This window comes from Gorilla gorilla, chromosome 12 (genome assembly GCF_029281585.2).
Source record: "Gorilla gorilla gorilla isolate KB3781 chromosome 12, NHGRI_mGorGor1-v2.1_pri, whole genome shotgun sequence".
NCBI classification, from domain to species: domain Eukaryota; kingdom Metazoa; phylum Chordata; class Mammalia; order Primates; family Hominidae; genus Gorilla; species Gorilla gorilla.
Window position 1 is genome coordinate 82598482 of NC_073236.2, and position 18086 is coordinate 82616567.

General features: G+C 33.6%; 1 long non-coding RNA gene across 1 annotated transcript; it reads right to left on the reverse strand.

The window, feature by feature from the left end:
* Positions 1–1045: 1045 nt before the first annotated feature.
* On the reverse strand, positions 1046–16095 carry LOC129531821 (uncharacterized). Its single transcript, XR_008677249.2, has 4 exons — positions 16017–16095; positions 2965–3215; positions 2685–2793; positions 1046–1220 (listed from the first exon to the last, which is right to left on the reverse strand). It is a non-coding gene; the product is annotated as an uncharacterized lncRNA (long non-coding RNA).
* Between the last annotated feature and the right edge of the window lie 1991 nt (positions 16096–18086).

The following is an 18086-nucleotide window of genomic DNA, read 5'->3' on the forward strand; positions in this document are numbered from 1 at the left end:
GAATAGGAGTGGTGAGAGTGGACATCCCTGTTCTGTTTCAGTTCTCAAAGGGAATGCTACCAGTTTTTCCCTGTTTAGTATGATGTTGGCTATGGGTTTTTCACAGACTGCCCTTATTGTTTTGAGGTATGTTCCTTCGAGGGCTTTTATTATGAAGGGAAGTTCGATTTTATTGAAAGCCTTTTCTGCATCTATTGAGATGATCCTGTGGTTTTTGTTTTTAATTCTGTATATGTGGGCAATCACATTTATTGATTTACATATATTGAGCAAACCCTGCAACACAGGAATCAAGCCTACTTGATCATGATAAATTAAATTTTTGATGTTCTGTTGAATTTGATTTGGTAGTGTTGTGCTGAGGATTTTTGTGTCTGTGTTCATTTGTAGTTTTCTTTTTTCCTTGTTTCTTTTCCAGATTTTGGTATCAAGGTAATGCTGGCTTCATATAATAAATTAGAGAGAGGTCCCTCCTCCTCAATATTTTGGCATAGTTTCATTAGAATTGATACCAGTTCTTTTTAATCATGTGGTAGAATTTGGTTGTAAATCCTTCTTGTCTGGGGCTCTTTTTGGTTGGTAGGCTTTTTAATACTGATTCAGGTTTGGAACTTGATATTGGTCTCTTCAGTGTTTCAATTTGGTTTCATTGATTTTTTGTATGTATTTTTAGGTCTTAATTGTGCATTGATTCTTTGTATGTATTTTTAGGTCTTAATTGTGTTCACTTTTTATCTGATTTTAGTTATTTCTTTTTTTCTGCTAGCTTTCTGGTTAGTTTTGTTCTTATTTTCCTAGTTCCTCTGGGTGTGATGTTAGATTGTTAATTTGATATCTTTTTAAATTTAAGAGGTAGGCATTCAGCACTATAAACTTTCCTCTTGACACTCTTTTGTTGCATCCTAGAGATTTTGGTATGTTGTGTCTCTATTTACATTTATTTCAAATAATTTTTTTACTTCTGCCTTAATTTTGTTGTTTACACAAAAGTCATTCAGGAGCAAGTTGTTTAATTTCCACATATTGTATAGTTTTGAGAGCGCTTCTTGATATTGATTTCTATTTTTATTTCACTGTATTGTGAGATTATAATTGGTACGATTTTGAGTTTCTTCGTTCCATAAGTCAAGTCTGGTTCCTTATAGCAGGCTGCTTATATTTGAAAGCATGTCATTCCAGTCAAAGCCTGGGTAAAAATAACCAGTTTCTTCAATTGTGTCCTGTTGCAAAAGAAAACAGATTCTAATTGCACTTATGCAAATAACTATATTGCCATAAGTTAAGAATGCTCACAACTAGTTTTCAAATTTGGAGAAATCAGAGAGAAATATGCCTCAAATTTCGTTTATAGGAGTATACTCAATTGTTAAAAGCTGTAAATAGCTTAAAATAAAAGTGTTCTTGACTTTGAAAAACAAAACAAAGGATCAGTAACATTTTAAACAAAAGTCATAAAAGGAATAATTTAGTCTTCTATTAGTTCAGTCCATGAGGTTTACTGCTGTTCTGCTTGATATACATGAACATTCCAGCTTTCCATGAGAGTTCTGAAAGTTTTTCCTCTATTCTAATGTCACAATCTCCAAAGCTATAAAAAACCTGAATTCAAGAGCACCTGTCAAAGTCCTATAGCTGATTATAACCACCTTTTGAAGAGGCTCAAAACAAGACAACAGTTGTCTGTGGGTGACAAAATTCTCAGGACAGCCATAGCTAAAGCCAAAATTCACTAGGAATCTTGGTTATTTCTGTGGTATACCATCAATTTTACACAATAATTATAATTACTACTAGCAACATATATAGAGACATATCACAATTACAGGAAACTTATATAATTTTGTAACACATACTAATAATATATTTATATGAACATAATCCAGAGAAAGTTAAACACCATTTTATATCAGACAGTGTTTCCTATATGATTTTAATATATTAAATAAGCTGAATATGTCTTTTTTGCACTTTAGGGGACCTAAATTTTACCTTTTTTTAATTTAGAATTTGATCTTGGAAGACTTGTCAAATATCAAAGGTTTGAAACACTGGATATCACAAAACAGAACTTCAGGTCACTATCAGTCATTCATTTAGCCAGAATGATTACTCGAATATTTTTAAAATGCAAAATCTCATACTCACTAAGAGAGGAGAGAATCAGCTTTCTAATAAAGACCCAATAAAGACAGCATGAGGTCAAGTGAATCTGCCTTCTCTCTCTCCCCACCCTTTCTTTTATTGTAGTTTACTCAAAAGGCAAAAAAAAATTTTTTAATTGTCTCTCAATATTACATAAAATTATTTTTCAAAAGAGAAAATCAAATTTCATGTTTGTGTTAGTGCATCTTTAATGTTAAAATTTTATTAAAAACTAGTTTTATCAATCTATCCAGTGTTAATTACCTTGACTGTAATATTTTCATAAACTTCTTAGAACCCTTTACAATTTTCCATTAATCAGCAGATCAATTTTCTAAGGAAACCCTGTTATTTGAACACATGGGTCCAGATTCTGGCTAGATGTGGGAAGGTGTGCTGGAAAGTGGGCTGGTGTGCACAGAAAGGGTGAGTGCTGAGGGGATATGGTAGGACAATGAAAGCAGCTGTTACAACTTCTTCCAGAGAAAACCTTCTTTTAAAAATGAGAAATACATTAAAGGCAGTTGTGTAAGGAATAATACCATGGTTGCTGAAGACTCATAGACCAGGATTGAAATCGAAACTCTGCCATATCCTGGGAGGCTAATCCTGATAAAAGTATTTAATTTCTCTCAGGTTGGGCTTCATTGTCTGCAAAATGAAAAACATGGTATCCATCTCAAAATTTGTAAAGCTTAAATGAATTACCTAAGAAATGCTTAACACAGAATCTAGTATTCAATGTATAGTAAATATTAATGTAATTAAAAGGCAGTTTGGTATTGAAAAATTATATTACCCTTAATGCTTACCAACACTTACCAGAGTTACTTTAAGAATGCAGGGAATCTCATCCAGGTTATCCTTCTCTCACAACTGTTGAACTCGGATTTGAATCCTCTAGTTTCATAGCATGCACAGCCTTTTAAAAAGTCTGTTCACTCTGGTTGGGGGCAGCACTAATGGCTAGCTTATTCTTTTTTATGTTGGAACCTCCCTATAAGTTAAAATAGATAAATGCAGAGGTTCATAGATTCAGAGAGTCTCAGATACACCTCTAACATTTGTGGGACCTGTGTCAAGAGAACAGATGGCATATCACATACCCTTTGTCTAAAAGTTAAAATCAAGCTAACATTACTAATACAAAAAATCTTCTATTTTTCTGTTCTGGATAAATACTGAATCATCTTGCTTGTATGTGGTATCCAAAGTATTAAAATACATAGAAGCAGAAAGTAGAATGGTGGTTGCCAAGGAATTGGGGAAGGGGTAATGGGGGGGATTTTCAAGGGTACACAGTTTCAGTTATGCAAGATAAGTTTTGGAGATCTACTGTACAATGTAGAGCATACGGTTAACAAAACTGTATCACACACTTAAATATTTTCTAAAAAGGGTTAATCTTAGGTTAAGTGCTCCTACCACAGAAAGAAAAATGTAATTATTATAATAATAACTAAAAATGGCAGGAAAAAACTTTTATAAGTGATAAATAAGTCTATAGCATAAATTGTGGCGATGATTTCCTGGGTATATACTTATCTTTAAACACATCAAGTTGTATACATTGTTTATCTATCTATGTATATGTATATCTATCTACAGCCTTTTCTCTGTCAACTATACCTCAATAAAGTGGCTAAAAATATTCTATGTAGTGGAAATATTGAAATGTATGTATTAAGCTACAATTTCCAGACAAGGAAAGTTGGTAAAATATAAATTGTAAATAAATATAATTTTATTACGCATGTCTGATTATTTTCTGAGTCAGTGGCATTTGGATGACTAATACATTAAGACTGACATGAGTCACAAATAATGTTTATGCAATCTTAACTTACATTTTTATCAACATTAACAACTATGTTGTTATAATCAGAATAACATATTTTCTTCTGTTGAGAGTAATGCCAAATTAGACAACTCTTAAAAACAAATTATTTTGAAATAATTTGTTGGAATAATGATATATTGCCAGCATTTAAAGAACAAATGTTTTATTGTTTTTAAAAGTCAACTTTTTGAGGTATAATTTCCATATAATGATGTTCACCCTTCTTAAGTGTACAGTTGATGAATGTGACAAATGTTTATAGTCATGCAGTCACCAAAGCAATGCAGTTGTTAGATATTTTCATCATCCAGAAATTCCCTCATGCCTCTTTGTAGATAATCCCTGTCACCACTCTCAGCCTGCAACAGCTCTTACTGAGTTATTATAGCTCTAGTTATTTTACTTTTGTAGTTTCAATACAGAAAATTTTAGCCCACTGAGACAATAGCCATTACAATTGTCCATAAAATTCTTAAATTGGTAGTTAGATTAAGATGTAAACCAAAGCACTGAAATAATATTGTTCAAATTTTGTGATGAGGTGACAAATATTAAAGTGTCATCACAGAAAATATTACAAAATACTGTAATTTCATTTTATAAATTGCTATCTCAGATTGCAGTTTTCACCATCACTTAAAACAATATCTAGTTTCATAGATTATTGTTTCCATTCTTCTTTCAAATGTTTCAATGCTAACATAGTATTTAAAAAATTGAAATAGCATATGTTGCCAAATTTGTTTTTTCTTTATATACTTTGATCTATAATTGCCAGTGTTATTCCCTATAGAAATAAGTGTTGAGCTTATATGTTCATGAATCTTATCTTTCACAGTCATAGACATTGTGTTGATTTTCTTGTTCTAATTATCTTATTTTTATTGGAATAATATTTGTATTCCTTTTTTTCCACATGTTGTATCTATTTAGGAAACAAATTTCTCTAAAATTTTAAAAATACTGTAATCATTTTAATAGTGAAATCATTCAGATCTGTTAGCATTTTTTTTTTTGCTAAGCTTTCACTGATATTAAAGGTAAATTAGTTTATACTCAATAATGTGGAAAATATAAATTCAATTTTAGTTTTTGTCTAAGACCACTATTCACCCTCCATTTGAAGATCACCTCTTGTTTTACCTTTTTTAAAATGGCATCTTATTGTATAAAATAAATCAAATTTTTTATTGTGATTATTATCTCTTAGATCCTAAACTGGAACAATAAGAGAAGCACGGAGGAAACAAATGCATGGTGTGACTGGCAAAACATGCTTCATTACTCAAGAATGTATTGCTTCCTTGCTATTGGAAAGAAGGATTCACAAGTTAATTTTTTTTTCTTCCTTTACCCAAGTGTTTCCAAAGCTGAAAAGCTCCTTATAGTTCAAAACAGTGCCCTAAAAAAAGTTAGTAGCACAATTCAAACCTTCAGAACTTCCAAAAACAGTTCTTCTTTGTTTTGAAGATATAGAGCAAGAGATGTGGTAAGGAACTTCCTAGAGGCCTGACTCAGTCAGAAGAACAGATGTGTGGTTTATGGGTTGAGCTGTACCGGTGTGTCTGAGTATTCTTTAATACATTTATTTTGTGTGTATTTGAGATACTCAGGGCCTCCAAATTACATGACTCAGAGCAGGAAAGTCCCTTGAATGGACTGAAAGATGGGTACTGATTGATCTCACCTCTCATCTTTATGACAGTCCTTTAGCTTTGATGATGGCTGTTAATGTCTTCTAATTTTATAACTGTATGTTACCAGTTTCTTCAAGTCTTCTGTTAAACAGCTTGATTTACTCCCTGACCTGGGATTTGAAGTAAATAATAGCCACAAGTCTCCAATTGTTAGCAGACAATTTAAGAGGTCTTTCTTTTTTTTTTTTTTTTCTTCGCACTTCCTACTTTTTTCTTGGCACTTCCTCAGTTTTCATGTAATTCATCAAAGATTGTTCAAGGAATGTCATCTCTTTACTGTTTTCCTCCATATGACTGGTTGGCAGTGCATCGTCGCTAGCATGGTCATCCAGAGGCTTTATCTCTCAGAAGAGGAGAAACTGCATCTGTTCTGTACATGCTGCTCTTGCTGCATGTTGCTAACCCTTCATACTAGAACACCTTGTTGGACCCTTTTTCTACCTGGTAATTATGCTTAGCCATCTGCAAAAGCCTTTCTGTTCTTAATACAGTTTCTTCTTTGGCACTGACTACTCACAGTTCTCTTTCTTAATTACACACAGGAATATTTGGATCTGAATTTTATAGATACAAATATAACTAAATAAAAAATATGTAACAGTTGAATACCATATATTTCATATTTGTGGTAGCACTGTTCACAATAGCTAAGATTTGGAAGCAACCTACGTGTCCATCAGCAAATGAGTGGATAAAGAAAATGTGGTACATATACACAAGGAAGTATACTATTCAGCCATAAAAAAAGAATGAGATTCTGTCATTTATAACAGCATGGAAGGAACTGGGGATCATTATGTTAAGTGAAATAAGCCAGGCATAGAAAGACAAACACTGTATTTTCTCACTTATTTATGGAATCTAAAAATCAAAACTATTGAACTCACAAACATAGCGAGTAGAAGGATGGTTACCAGAGGCTGGGAAGGGTAGTGGGGGGCTGGTAGGGAGGTGGGGATGGTTAATGGGTACAAAAACATAGTTAGATAAAATGAATAAGACTTACCACTTGATAGCACAACACAGTGACTATAGTCAATAATAACTTAATTGTACCTTGAAAAATAACTAAAAGAGTGTCACTGAATTGTTTGTAACACAAAGAATAAATGCTTGAGGTGATAGATACTCAGTCTCCATGTTGTTATTATTTCACATTGCATGGGTTTATCAAAACATCTCATGTACTCTATAAGTATATATACACTTACTCTGTACTCACAAAAATTAAAAGTTAAAAAAATTAAAATAAGTATTTAAATAACATATTTCCTATTTGACATACATGCTAGATAGGTCTACCACTCTCACTCTTCTCCTGTCTACAATCTTGAGGTTTTGATATCTGTTCTTTAAAATCTCTTTTCTTTACAATGTATGTCTATTTATGCAATCTCCAAACAAATTAGCTTTATTATTGCTATTAAATTTGTAATAAAAACAGAAGTTTTCATTTTCCTTTCCATACAATTGTTATTACAGAGAGATTGATTCATTGAAGTTTAGGAGTGATTAAAGCAAGAATGTGGAAAGCATGATATAAACGAATTGATACCAAAATCAGAAATGCAGATGGGTAACTGTAAAGTCCTGTATTGCTTCAAAGAAGTGAATGGGATTCCTTCCACCAGAGTCCCAATGGGACACATCTTCAAGGGAGAAAACCATGTCTGTTAATGTGAGATGCCAGGTCAATTAAGGAAGAGACAGAAGATAGAGGGGGAATTTGTCAATGAAGAAGAAAGGAATCCCTAGACTGAATGGAATTTAGATTGAGGAAGCACATTTTTAAAAGGGGGAAGGTAAACAGAATAGCCGTAGAAGTTTGAGAGAAGACAGCTGTCAATCATGTTTCTTATTTGTAGGCTGGCCAGGATGGCTGACTGAATTTAGGAAACTAGGAGGGAGGTTGAGCATGATAGATACATTAGCAAGAAGGGAATGATTGTGAATCAAACAGTTCTAACCATTTTCACAGTGCCTATGGTGATATGCAAATGTATTGCATAGGCAAGTAGGCAGGGATTAAATTAGATATTCACATGATATTCTAAACTAAGCCATTTTACCTTTTATCAAAAGACTTCATTTAAACTAGACATATCCAGAAATCCTTTTATAATATTGAGATTTATCATGACATCATTTCAAACAGTGAAGAAATTCATGTCGATTTTGCATATTAACTTTTATATCATATTGCCTTAGCTTATCAAAAGGACTTGGTTACATATGAATGGAAGAAATCCAGGTTATCAAAGCCACCAATCCAAATGTAACTCTAATCCTGGCTTGTGATCAGTAATACTGCATAAGCCCAAAAAGCACAAGAAGCAGGACTGAGTACTTTGGCCTGAGGACTTTTGGATCATAGGGTATCCCTAGTTTTCCTGCTGGTATGCCAACAAAGAATATATGCTATTACTAACATTTTCTACTGAACATATAGTAATACCACAGGGATGCCTGAATAATCCATATGCAAATCAAAGGGAAGGGCAACCTGACTATTAAAAGTAGACACTGGAGGTCTCTGGGACCTGTTTCCCTTGCCAAGATTGGGAGATCTCCTGTCATGGCTCTGAAGTGTCTTCTAGTCCGATCTTATGTAATTGCACTTATTCTTATTCATCTCACATCTTCAGATGTCTGGTCTGCAGAGTCTGAAATGATGCTGCATAACTCCTTTCTTGTCACATGGCTCAAAAACTCATTCTTCAACAAAAGTAAAATGAACTGTTTCTGCTCTGCTCAGAGTAAATGCCAGAAGCTTCATAAAATTCCAGAGATTATCAGCTGATAATAATGCATATGGTGGTAAAGACAGAAATTATTAACACATGACCCAATGCTGGTTTCTTGTATATTTTAAGGGGCAATAGGGACCCATAAAAGTGGGTCATTAAAAAAAAAAGTTCTTCAAGCTTCTAGCATGCACATCCAAATACTCACCACAGTATTATTCATCTCATCCTGGACCCCTTTGAGAATTACACCCTCCCTTCTGAGACAAATAACATAAGATCATTTGTGAAAAAGAGTATACAATCTGCTTTCTAAGTCAACTTAAGACTTGAACTCATATTGCCTAAATTGGTGTTTTTTCTTTTTTCTCCTTTTCTCTTACCCAGTAATTTTCAACCACAGGTGATTTAGCCCACGGGGGGATAATTTGCAAACATCTAGAGAGAGTTTGATTGTCATACTCTTAGAGGAGCAGGGTAACAGGTATCTAGTGAGTAGTGGCCAGAGACACTGCTCAGCATCCTACAATGTATATGACACCCCCACCCACCACCACACAGAGACACAACCAAGAATTACTCAGTCCAAAGTGTCAATAGTGGCCGGGAGCAGGGGTTCACACCTGTAATCCCAGCACTTTGGAAGGCCGAGGTGTGTGGATCACTTGAGGTCAGGAGTTCAAGACCAGCCTGGCAACATGTGAAACCTCATATCTACTAAAAATATTTTTTAAAAATTAGCCAGGTGTGGTGGCTGGCACCCGTAATGCCAGTTACTCAAGAGGCTGAGGCAGGAGAATAGCTTGAACCCAGGAGATGGAAGTTGCAGTGAGCCCACATTGTGCCACTGCACTCCAGCCTGGGTGACAGAGCAAGACTCAGTCTCAAAAACAAAAACAAAAAATAACAAAGTGTCAATAGTGCTTCTGTTGAGAAACCTAATGCTAGCTCTTTATATTTCTTCTCAGGGAGACCCATAAAATTTGTTTTTTAAATGACACAGCTCCTCCTCACTCAATAATCAATGAACACAGCTTGTTGTATTCAGTTATGGTAGTGTATGTATAGTGATTTGACTTGAGACGTAAGCCAGAAGGATGCATGGTAAGACATTAGCTTTTGCATCAAAATCAGACTATTTGATTTAATGAAACAAGAAACTGTTTATCTGATGTGACCCATTAGCTTCATGGAAAGTTGAAACCTGTAACCCCATTTAGTGATTACATATGGTGGGACCTAGTATGAAGTGAGTTTTGGAATGTCTTTCTACTAAATATGAAACTTCTCAAGGAGTTTTAGGATCACTGTAGTCATATCCAGGATAAAGAAATCCTAGAACTAGTATAATGTCAAATATGTCGGAGTATCAAAGCTCTTCCATCACAATCTAGAACTTCGTGAGATTTATTTTTGAGATAAAATCTCTTCTCTGATTAAAATAATGTAAATTTATCTGTGCCAGAGTCTGTTCATCAGTTGTATTTCACCCTACCCCTACTTGTTTATTCCAGGAAAACCATTCTCAAAGATTTCTTGTTTTTGTTTTGTTTTTCTTTTACCTTTATTTTCTGCAGCTGGAAGGCTCTATCCTTTACCTTTTTATCTGTTTACTTTCCAGTCTTAATGACTTCAGCTCAAGTACACCAAATTCTCTAACTTGATACATAGTTATTTCAACATACATGAGATTTCCTTCTTATTAAAGTGTTTTTACAATGGCTATCTACTTTTGAGTAAAGGACAGGATAAGAGCCACTTGGTAGGAGGGATGTTTACATTTGATTGTCACTCATCTTGATGCCCTGTCTCTAATCCTCTTCTGATACTACCCTCAATGAGAAACCCCCTTCCTCAGAAATGACAGCATGTAGCATTGTTTTAAGAACATGTTGTCTTATGTTCTCAACTTTTTATGTGTATTATTGTCTCTGCAGTCATATATAAATGTCAGAACTTTATCCTATACCCCTTAATAATTTGCATATTGCCTAAGACAATCTATGTCAACTATATATTAACAATAAATACTTAGCTGAAAATTATCTAGTTAGAAAATGAAGTCCTAGTCCAAAGGAAAAAAAGTATCTTGAACTCCTTAGGATGAGATTTCCAAAGTTATCTGTATGCAGTTAAACAGCAAATACTTGGCTTATGTTAATAATAGAGCTTTATAGTCTGACCCATGATAAGAGGATGCCTGTGAACAGAAACATTTTAGGTTTGATTGCATTAATATTTTATTGGAAGCAGCCAAGCAAATTATAGATTGATTGTAAACAGCACACAATCAGTGGCTATAGAGAATTCCAATATCCAACAAGACTTTAGCTTCTTTAAGAAGCAGTAGCAAATTTTCAGAAAAATAATTCAAGCTTTAATTTCCTAATTTAAATGGTATCACTCACTTAAGCAGTTTAGCTGATTATTATTATAAAAACTTGCCACGTACTTAGCAGCAACTTGCACATTCTCCTGTGGTCTAACAGTTACAATGATTGCTAATAGTTTCAATGATGTAATTTTTTCAATTAAGATTTTTAATATACAAAACACTGACACTGAGATTAAGCATTTTATTTCAGGGGTAAAGCTTTCTCCTTTTCTATCAATATATCAGGTGGCAAAAGTTATTCATGCTATTGCTTTACTATGCTTTCAAATATATTTGCTGCTTGAATTAGGCCATCTTAAATTAATACATGCTAATTTCTTTTGTATCCAAAATGCTACCTCTTTGTGGAATGACAGTGGGTTGCTTAAGGCTCTGAGGCACTGTAGTCCTTGCTTTTACAAGAATGTAATGATTATGTCTAATTTTACCCAGCTTAGAAAGCCAGGAGATCAAGGTGAAGATAGGGTGCTTTCGGCTCAGTTCATATCAATATTTACTGAGTGCCTTCTATATGCCAGGGATACTGCAAAGAAGGGGGAAATAAAAGATGAATGTGATGCTGCTGTTCTCGAGATCAGAGTCTAGAGCTGAAAAGAAGAATCAGCTGGAGTAGACATTAAGATAAGAATTGATCAGCAGGCAAGCAGGGACTAGGAGGCAAAGTAACTTTTTAAATTGAAGCAAAGTTAATTTTTTTCTTCACTGGAAGTCAACCATTCCAGAAAAGTGCAGCTTATTTTTTAGTCATTAAATTCTTATTCATTATTAAGGGCATTAATGGCTACCAAGAACAACCACAAACATTATTGTTATTGGTGTTCTTCCCGCCTTCAATATGCTGCAGCGTTTAAACATAAAATAGATTATTATTTCCCTTTTGTCTCTCTAACCTCATACCCCATGTTATATATTATATTATGTATCATACTATATATCATTTAATAATATATATTATATATTATCATATATATAATTATATACATTTTTTATGGATACAAAATAGTTGTACATATTTATAGGGTATATGTGCTATTTTCATACAAGCATACAATGTGTAATAATCAAATGAGGAAAGTTGTGGCTGGGCACTGTGGCTCACACCTGTAATCCCAACATTTTGAGAGGCCGAGGTGGGTGGATCGCTGGAGGTCAGGTGTTAATGTGCAGCCTGGCCAACATGGTGAAACCCTGTCTCTAATAAAAATACAAAAATTAGCTGAGCATGGTGGCACGTACCTGTAATCTCAGCTACTCAGGAGGCTGAGGCAGGAGAATCTCTTGAACCCAGGAGATGGAGGTTGCAGTGAGCAGAGATCGTGCTACTGCTGTCCACTTTCCAGCCTGGGGGATAGAGCAAGACTCTGCCTCAAAAAAAAAAAAAAAAAAAAAAAAAAGAGCAAAATGGAGATATTCTTCACCTCCAACCTTTATTATTTCTTTGTGTTGAAAACATTCCAAATCCAATCTTCTAGTTATATTGAAATATACAATAAATTATTGTTAATTATGGGAACGCTATTGTGCTACCAAACACTGGACTTTATTCCTTCTATCTATCTATATTTTTGTACCCATTAGTCAATCTCTTTTTCTTCCCCTGCATCTCTCTTTCTCCGTCTACATTTCCCAGCCTCTGGTAACAATCATTCTACTCTCTACTGCCATGAGATCAATATTCTAGCTCCCACATATAAGTGAGAACATGAACATGAGATACTTATCTTTCAATGCTTGGCTTATTCTTCTTAACATAATATCCTGCAGTTCTATCCACGTTGTTGCAAATATCAGGATATTATCCTTTTTCATGGCTGAATAATATGCCACTCTCTATACATAACACATTGTCTTTATCCATTCATCTATCAATGGACACTTAATGTTGAATCTGTGTCTTGGCTAATGTGCATAGTACTGCAGTAGACATGGGAGTGCAGATATCTCTTCAATATACTGAAGTCCTTTTGTTTTGGGATAAATATCCAGCTGTGGGATTGCTGGATCACATGCTAGTTCTATTTTTAGTTTTTTGAGGAACTTGCCCACTATCTTTTGCAGTGGACATACTAACTTACATTCCCACTGACAGCTTATTAGCTTTCCCCTTTCTCCACATCCTCACAAGTACTTATTATTCCCTGTCTTTTTGATAAAAACCATTCTAACTAGGGTAAGATAACTTATGTGGTTTTGATTTGCATTTCTCTGATGGTTATTGATATTGAGCATTTTTTTATATATCTGTTGGCCATTTGTATGTATTATTTCAAGAAATGTCTATTCAGATTTTTGCCCATTTCTTACTTGGATCATTTATTATTATTATTATTATATTATTTTGCTATTGTGTTGTTTGAGTTTCTTATATATCCTGGTTATTAATCACTTGTCAGTTGAATAGTTTGCAAATATTTTATCCAATTCTGTAACTTGTCTCTTCACTTTCTTGATTGTTTCCTTTGTTGTGCAGATGCTTTTAACTTGATGTGATGCCATGTGTCCATTTTTGCTTTATTTGCCTGTGCTTTTGAGAGCTTCCTCAAGAAATCTTTTTCCAGATCGATGTCCTGAAGCATTTCCCAATGTTTTCTTGTAGGAGTTTCATAGTTTCAGGTCTTATATTTAAGGTTTTAATATATTTTGATTTAATTTTTTTATATGGTGAGAGATAAAAGTTTAGTTTCATTCTTCTGCTTATGGATATCCTGTTTCCCCAGCACTATTGTTGAAGAGACTGTCCTTTCCCAAATGTATCTTCCTGATGCTGTTGTCAACAGGTATCTTCCAGTAATTTCCCATGCTTGAAAATTAGGAATTTTATGCAAATATTTTAAAAAATTTCTTAAGGAATCCTCTAGATTCTTCTAGATTAGTGGTTCTTAATCTTTATAGCTCTTGGAGAGCTTTAAGGTGCCTAGGTCACAATCCAGATTAGTTAAAGTGTCAGTACTTTAAAAAGCTCCATTGAGGTCAAGGACTCTTCTAGGGTGAAAACAAGATCAATCATGCTGATGGATATTCTGGCTTTGGGAGTGCGAGAACCACTGACATTGAGGAATGTGCAAAGATAAATATCATCCCCACATGGAAATTGAATGGTGGTTGCTCCATGTGGTTTCTAGGCCCCAAGCATCTTACAGTATTGTAGGAAGCAGAGAACTCTAAGAGGCCAGGTGTCAAACACAATTGCCTAGAAGTAGCTTTGTAAGTAGCTAATTCGCTAACAAGCAGAGAGAACTGGTGAGTTTGAAGATAGTGACTGAAAGGGCAGCCACTGTTGCTCATGATTAAAAAGCCACATTATTGAGTACTGACTTTTAGGATTAATTCACAGAGTAATAATGGGTCAGGACCAAATGCAAAGGCTTTTGACTTTTTCAAAAGATTTGAAAGTAGCCATTAGCCTATAGGGGAACAGGGGCTATTATTACCCTGTTGATAAATGTAGTTAATAGTGAGATCCTGAGAGAACACAAGCAACTCATCCAAAATTACACACACAGTAAAAAGACAGCACTGGAACGAATTTACTCAATCTTAGTCCTCCTCCATGTCTATTACGTTATTCTGACAGTGAAGAAATTGATATATTTAATTTTACTGTGTTGGAGGAGAAAATTTAACATGCCTCACTTTACATGTGATTAATCAGTGCCTAAATGAACTTATTTGTTGGGGTAAAATCTAGATTGTCCATCTCTATTTAATATAGGTATTTCTGTAAAAGGAGTACTACAACATCATAAAGCAGGAAGACAAAGGTTAAAGCACTGAGGCCTTGAATTGCAGGTAAATAAATGTAGCTCTTATATATCAGTGAAGTGGGGACATTAAGTTTATGAAACAGTAAATCTAGATCTAGATTTTACACTGAAGGCAATCCAAAAGCACCTGCTTATTTTCTTGAATTATGCATTAGAGATTAGGATTTCTGAAATAGTCAGCACTGATTATTGCTAGGGGAATGGTATAGATTTAACTGCACTATTAAGTGAGATAAAGTGTGCTCAGAAAGGCAATTGCATATACCCTATACTTCTAAGCTCAATTCTTTCTTTAAATAGGTTTTGTTAAACCTATTCAACTTGAAGTTATCTACAAGTTTCTTATGCTCTGGTAGCACTTTAAACAATAATCCGTGCAATAGATGGTCAGTATGAAGCATGATCTTTTATTACTTTTATCTTTTAGATTTCTTTTATAGATGAGTTTTCTTGATAAAGGAACAGATTTTAGAGCCAAAATGGCACCAGCAGCACTAGTTAGATGTCTTTGCTCTATCCTTCAAGGGATGAGTATGTTTAGGAAGTAGCCCAAATTTAATATTTCCTATGATGTTTATTTTAATTATTTGTTTCTAGACTCTTCATGTCATATATATGTATGTTGAACATAAAATAACAATTTCCCAATTTCCCTCTTCTATAATTAGATGCAGATTCATTTTTCTAAAAAGTGAATACAAACTTATGAAACTATAGAATTGTATCATCATCATTGTGAGGGCAGAATTACACTGGCTGAGAGAAAACAATAATTTCAATCTCTCTCTCTCTCTTTTTAATTTTCAACTCTTTGAATCTTTGTTCCCACTGTCTATTGTTGACAAAGGAAACTCAAAGGTGTAATACCACTGAGCTTGATTAGATACACAAGGAAAGTTATGTAGTATGTTTAATCTGCAACCTGTGTACATTAAAAAACAAATTGAAATGGGTTTTTGGAAGTGCATTGTCATGAATCAATGTGCTTTCTGGATCTAAGGAACATAAGACAAGCATCTTTTTGTTTTTGTTTTTAAGAGAAGCGTAAATAGCTGAAACCGAAGCACAATCTGTTATCAATACTTATGGGTCAGGAGATGTGTTTCTTCCTCATTTAATTTAGTTTATATTCTTGAAATGAAATCAAGATAATCATTTAGGCCAGTTCTTTTTTATTTTTTAATTTTTAATTTTTTTTTTGAGATGGAGTCTCTGTCTCTCTCACCCAGGCTGGAGTGCGCCAGCATGATCGCGGCTCACTGCAACTCCACCTCCCGGGTTCAAGTGATTCTCCTGCCTTTAGGCCAGTTCTTTACTTTACTCTAGTAGTCTTAGATGTGATTTGTAGGAACACATTGGAATATATGAAAACTTTCCTAGGAGTACATGGTCATGAAGATTATTAAAAAACTTTCATTTTAAAATTTCAATTACCATATGTATTCTTTTCCAATATGGGTCTGGCTGAGAATGTGTCTGTTGTTAAGGCGTCCTGTGGATTTTTCTTTCTGATGGTTTATCTCTCAAATACCAAAAGAATGATAAATATGGTTGTTAATGTTAAGAAAATGGAAAAATCAATGACTGAGTATGCAATCATTTTGCAAGGAAGATTGTTACCAATGTCTTATTTTCAACAAAATTGACACAGGACTCAATTAAACTAATAGCACATAGAAAGTCAAAAATAAGTTTTTATGATTGATTACTATGTGAGATTTGGTATAGAACTCCATTCTGTTCTTATTTGCTAATTTATATTCATTAGCTTTTCAAAGCTTAAAATAATGACAGAAATAGAAAAAATACATTTATCCATATGATATTTGATAAGAAATTATCTGTCCACAGATATAATAAATCAAAATTTCCATAACTTTCTATCCACCTCATACTTATATTTCCAGTAAAATTATACTTTTATGTTTATTAATTATTTTTAAATCTTCATATAACTATTTTTAAATCTGACATTTGGTGTTCTAATATTAAATTAGACAGTTCTCATGAAAATCATTATCTTTGAAAACTTGCTTCACACAAAACTATGTTTATATACAGGTTATTTATTGCAAAGGAATAAGAGAGGATGATCAAGAATGACTTTTAAGTTTAAAATAGATTAGAATGAAATTCCATGAACTAAATGCAATGAAAAATAATGTATTAAAGAAGAAAAAAGAATGTTGTACAATAACTGATTGTTAAAACGTTTTGCACGTGTGTGTATATATATATGATAATATGTATAACAGTATGTATTTTTATGCCACTTAGTTTAAAGATTTACATAATATTCTGCCTCAAATTATTCTTTCCAACTATTTAAAATTGAAATACAACATTTTAAGATGACTTAATGGTGAGTACATATATTTTCTAAATTATTTTTAAAATACGCACACAAAGGTTTCAGATGCATACAACTCTGAGTAATGTGGCCTTCCCAAATATCTCTTTCTAGACTAACCAAGCATTTGCCAAACCTTCCAGAGGCTAAAATATAATTTGAGGATAGTTAGTTGAGTTGCTTGCACTGAGAGCGGAAACAAATCTCATTCCCACTTTCTTTAGCTAGATAGCTCTTGAATTCCATGGGTCCAGGTACATGAAAGATTTTTCCAGCTCATCTGGAATGATTCAGTACTAATCACAGGAGAGAATTCTGCACTATTCCCTATTGTCCATATGTCTGATAGTTTCCAAAAGTTAGATTCCAAGGAATCAAATGTGGGGCACTAGTCAGAATATATTTCAAAATCAGGGCAGTCACTAGATATTTCCTTGGTGAGGGAGTATGCTTAGTAAGAATATTGTCATTGGGGTCTAAGAGAAATTTTTTTCAGAGCTCACAGAAACTCTAGGAACAGGAGTCAGTATAAGAATAAGACAGACCAGAGCTCCTGTGTTTTCATTTGGAGGACATGCTGTGCCTTAGTCACCATTTTATTAGATTATTTTATATAGTACTTTTATCCAAAGTGATAATAAAAATAGTTTTGCATAATTGCCCTGTAAATCAGATTTATTGGGTCATACTCAAGAATAAAGTTGAAAAAAATCAACTCTATGGAAATTTTATCATATTTTTACTGAGGAATGTGAATATATAAAATTAATCTTTATGTTATTGCTATGACTTAATTTATATTAATAATCTTTCAATGAAAATAATTCCTAACACAATAATTTAAAAATCAAATAAGAAACCTCAAGCTACATAAAAATGTGTTAAATAAGAAAAATGTATGTCAGACTCTAAATGGGTTAAATACCATTTTTTCTTTCATGGTGTTTGAAATAAGTATTTTGGGAAGCTCGTTTTAAAATATATATTTTAAAAGGAGATGTTGAACATAAATCTTTCGCAGAATTTGTGCTAAGCATAAATCTCCCATATATCTCAGTTTACTCCAGGTCAGTAGAGTTATACAAAACTAACAAATTAATATCCTCATAAGGAGGGAGTAGATACAAGTACATGATATGTAGCTAATAGATATG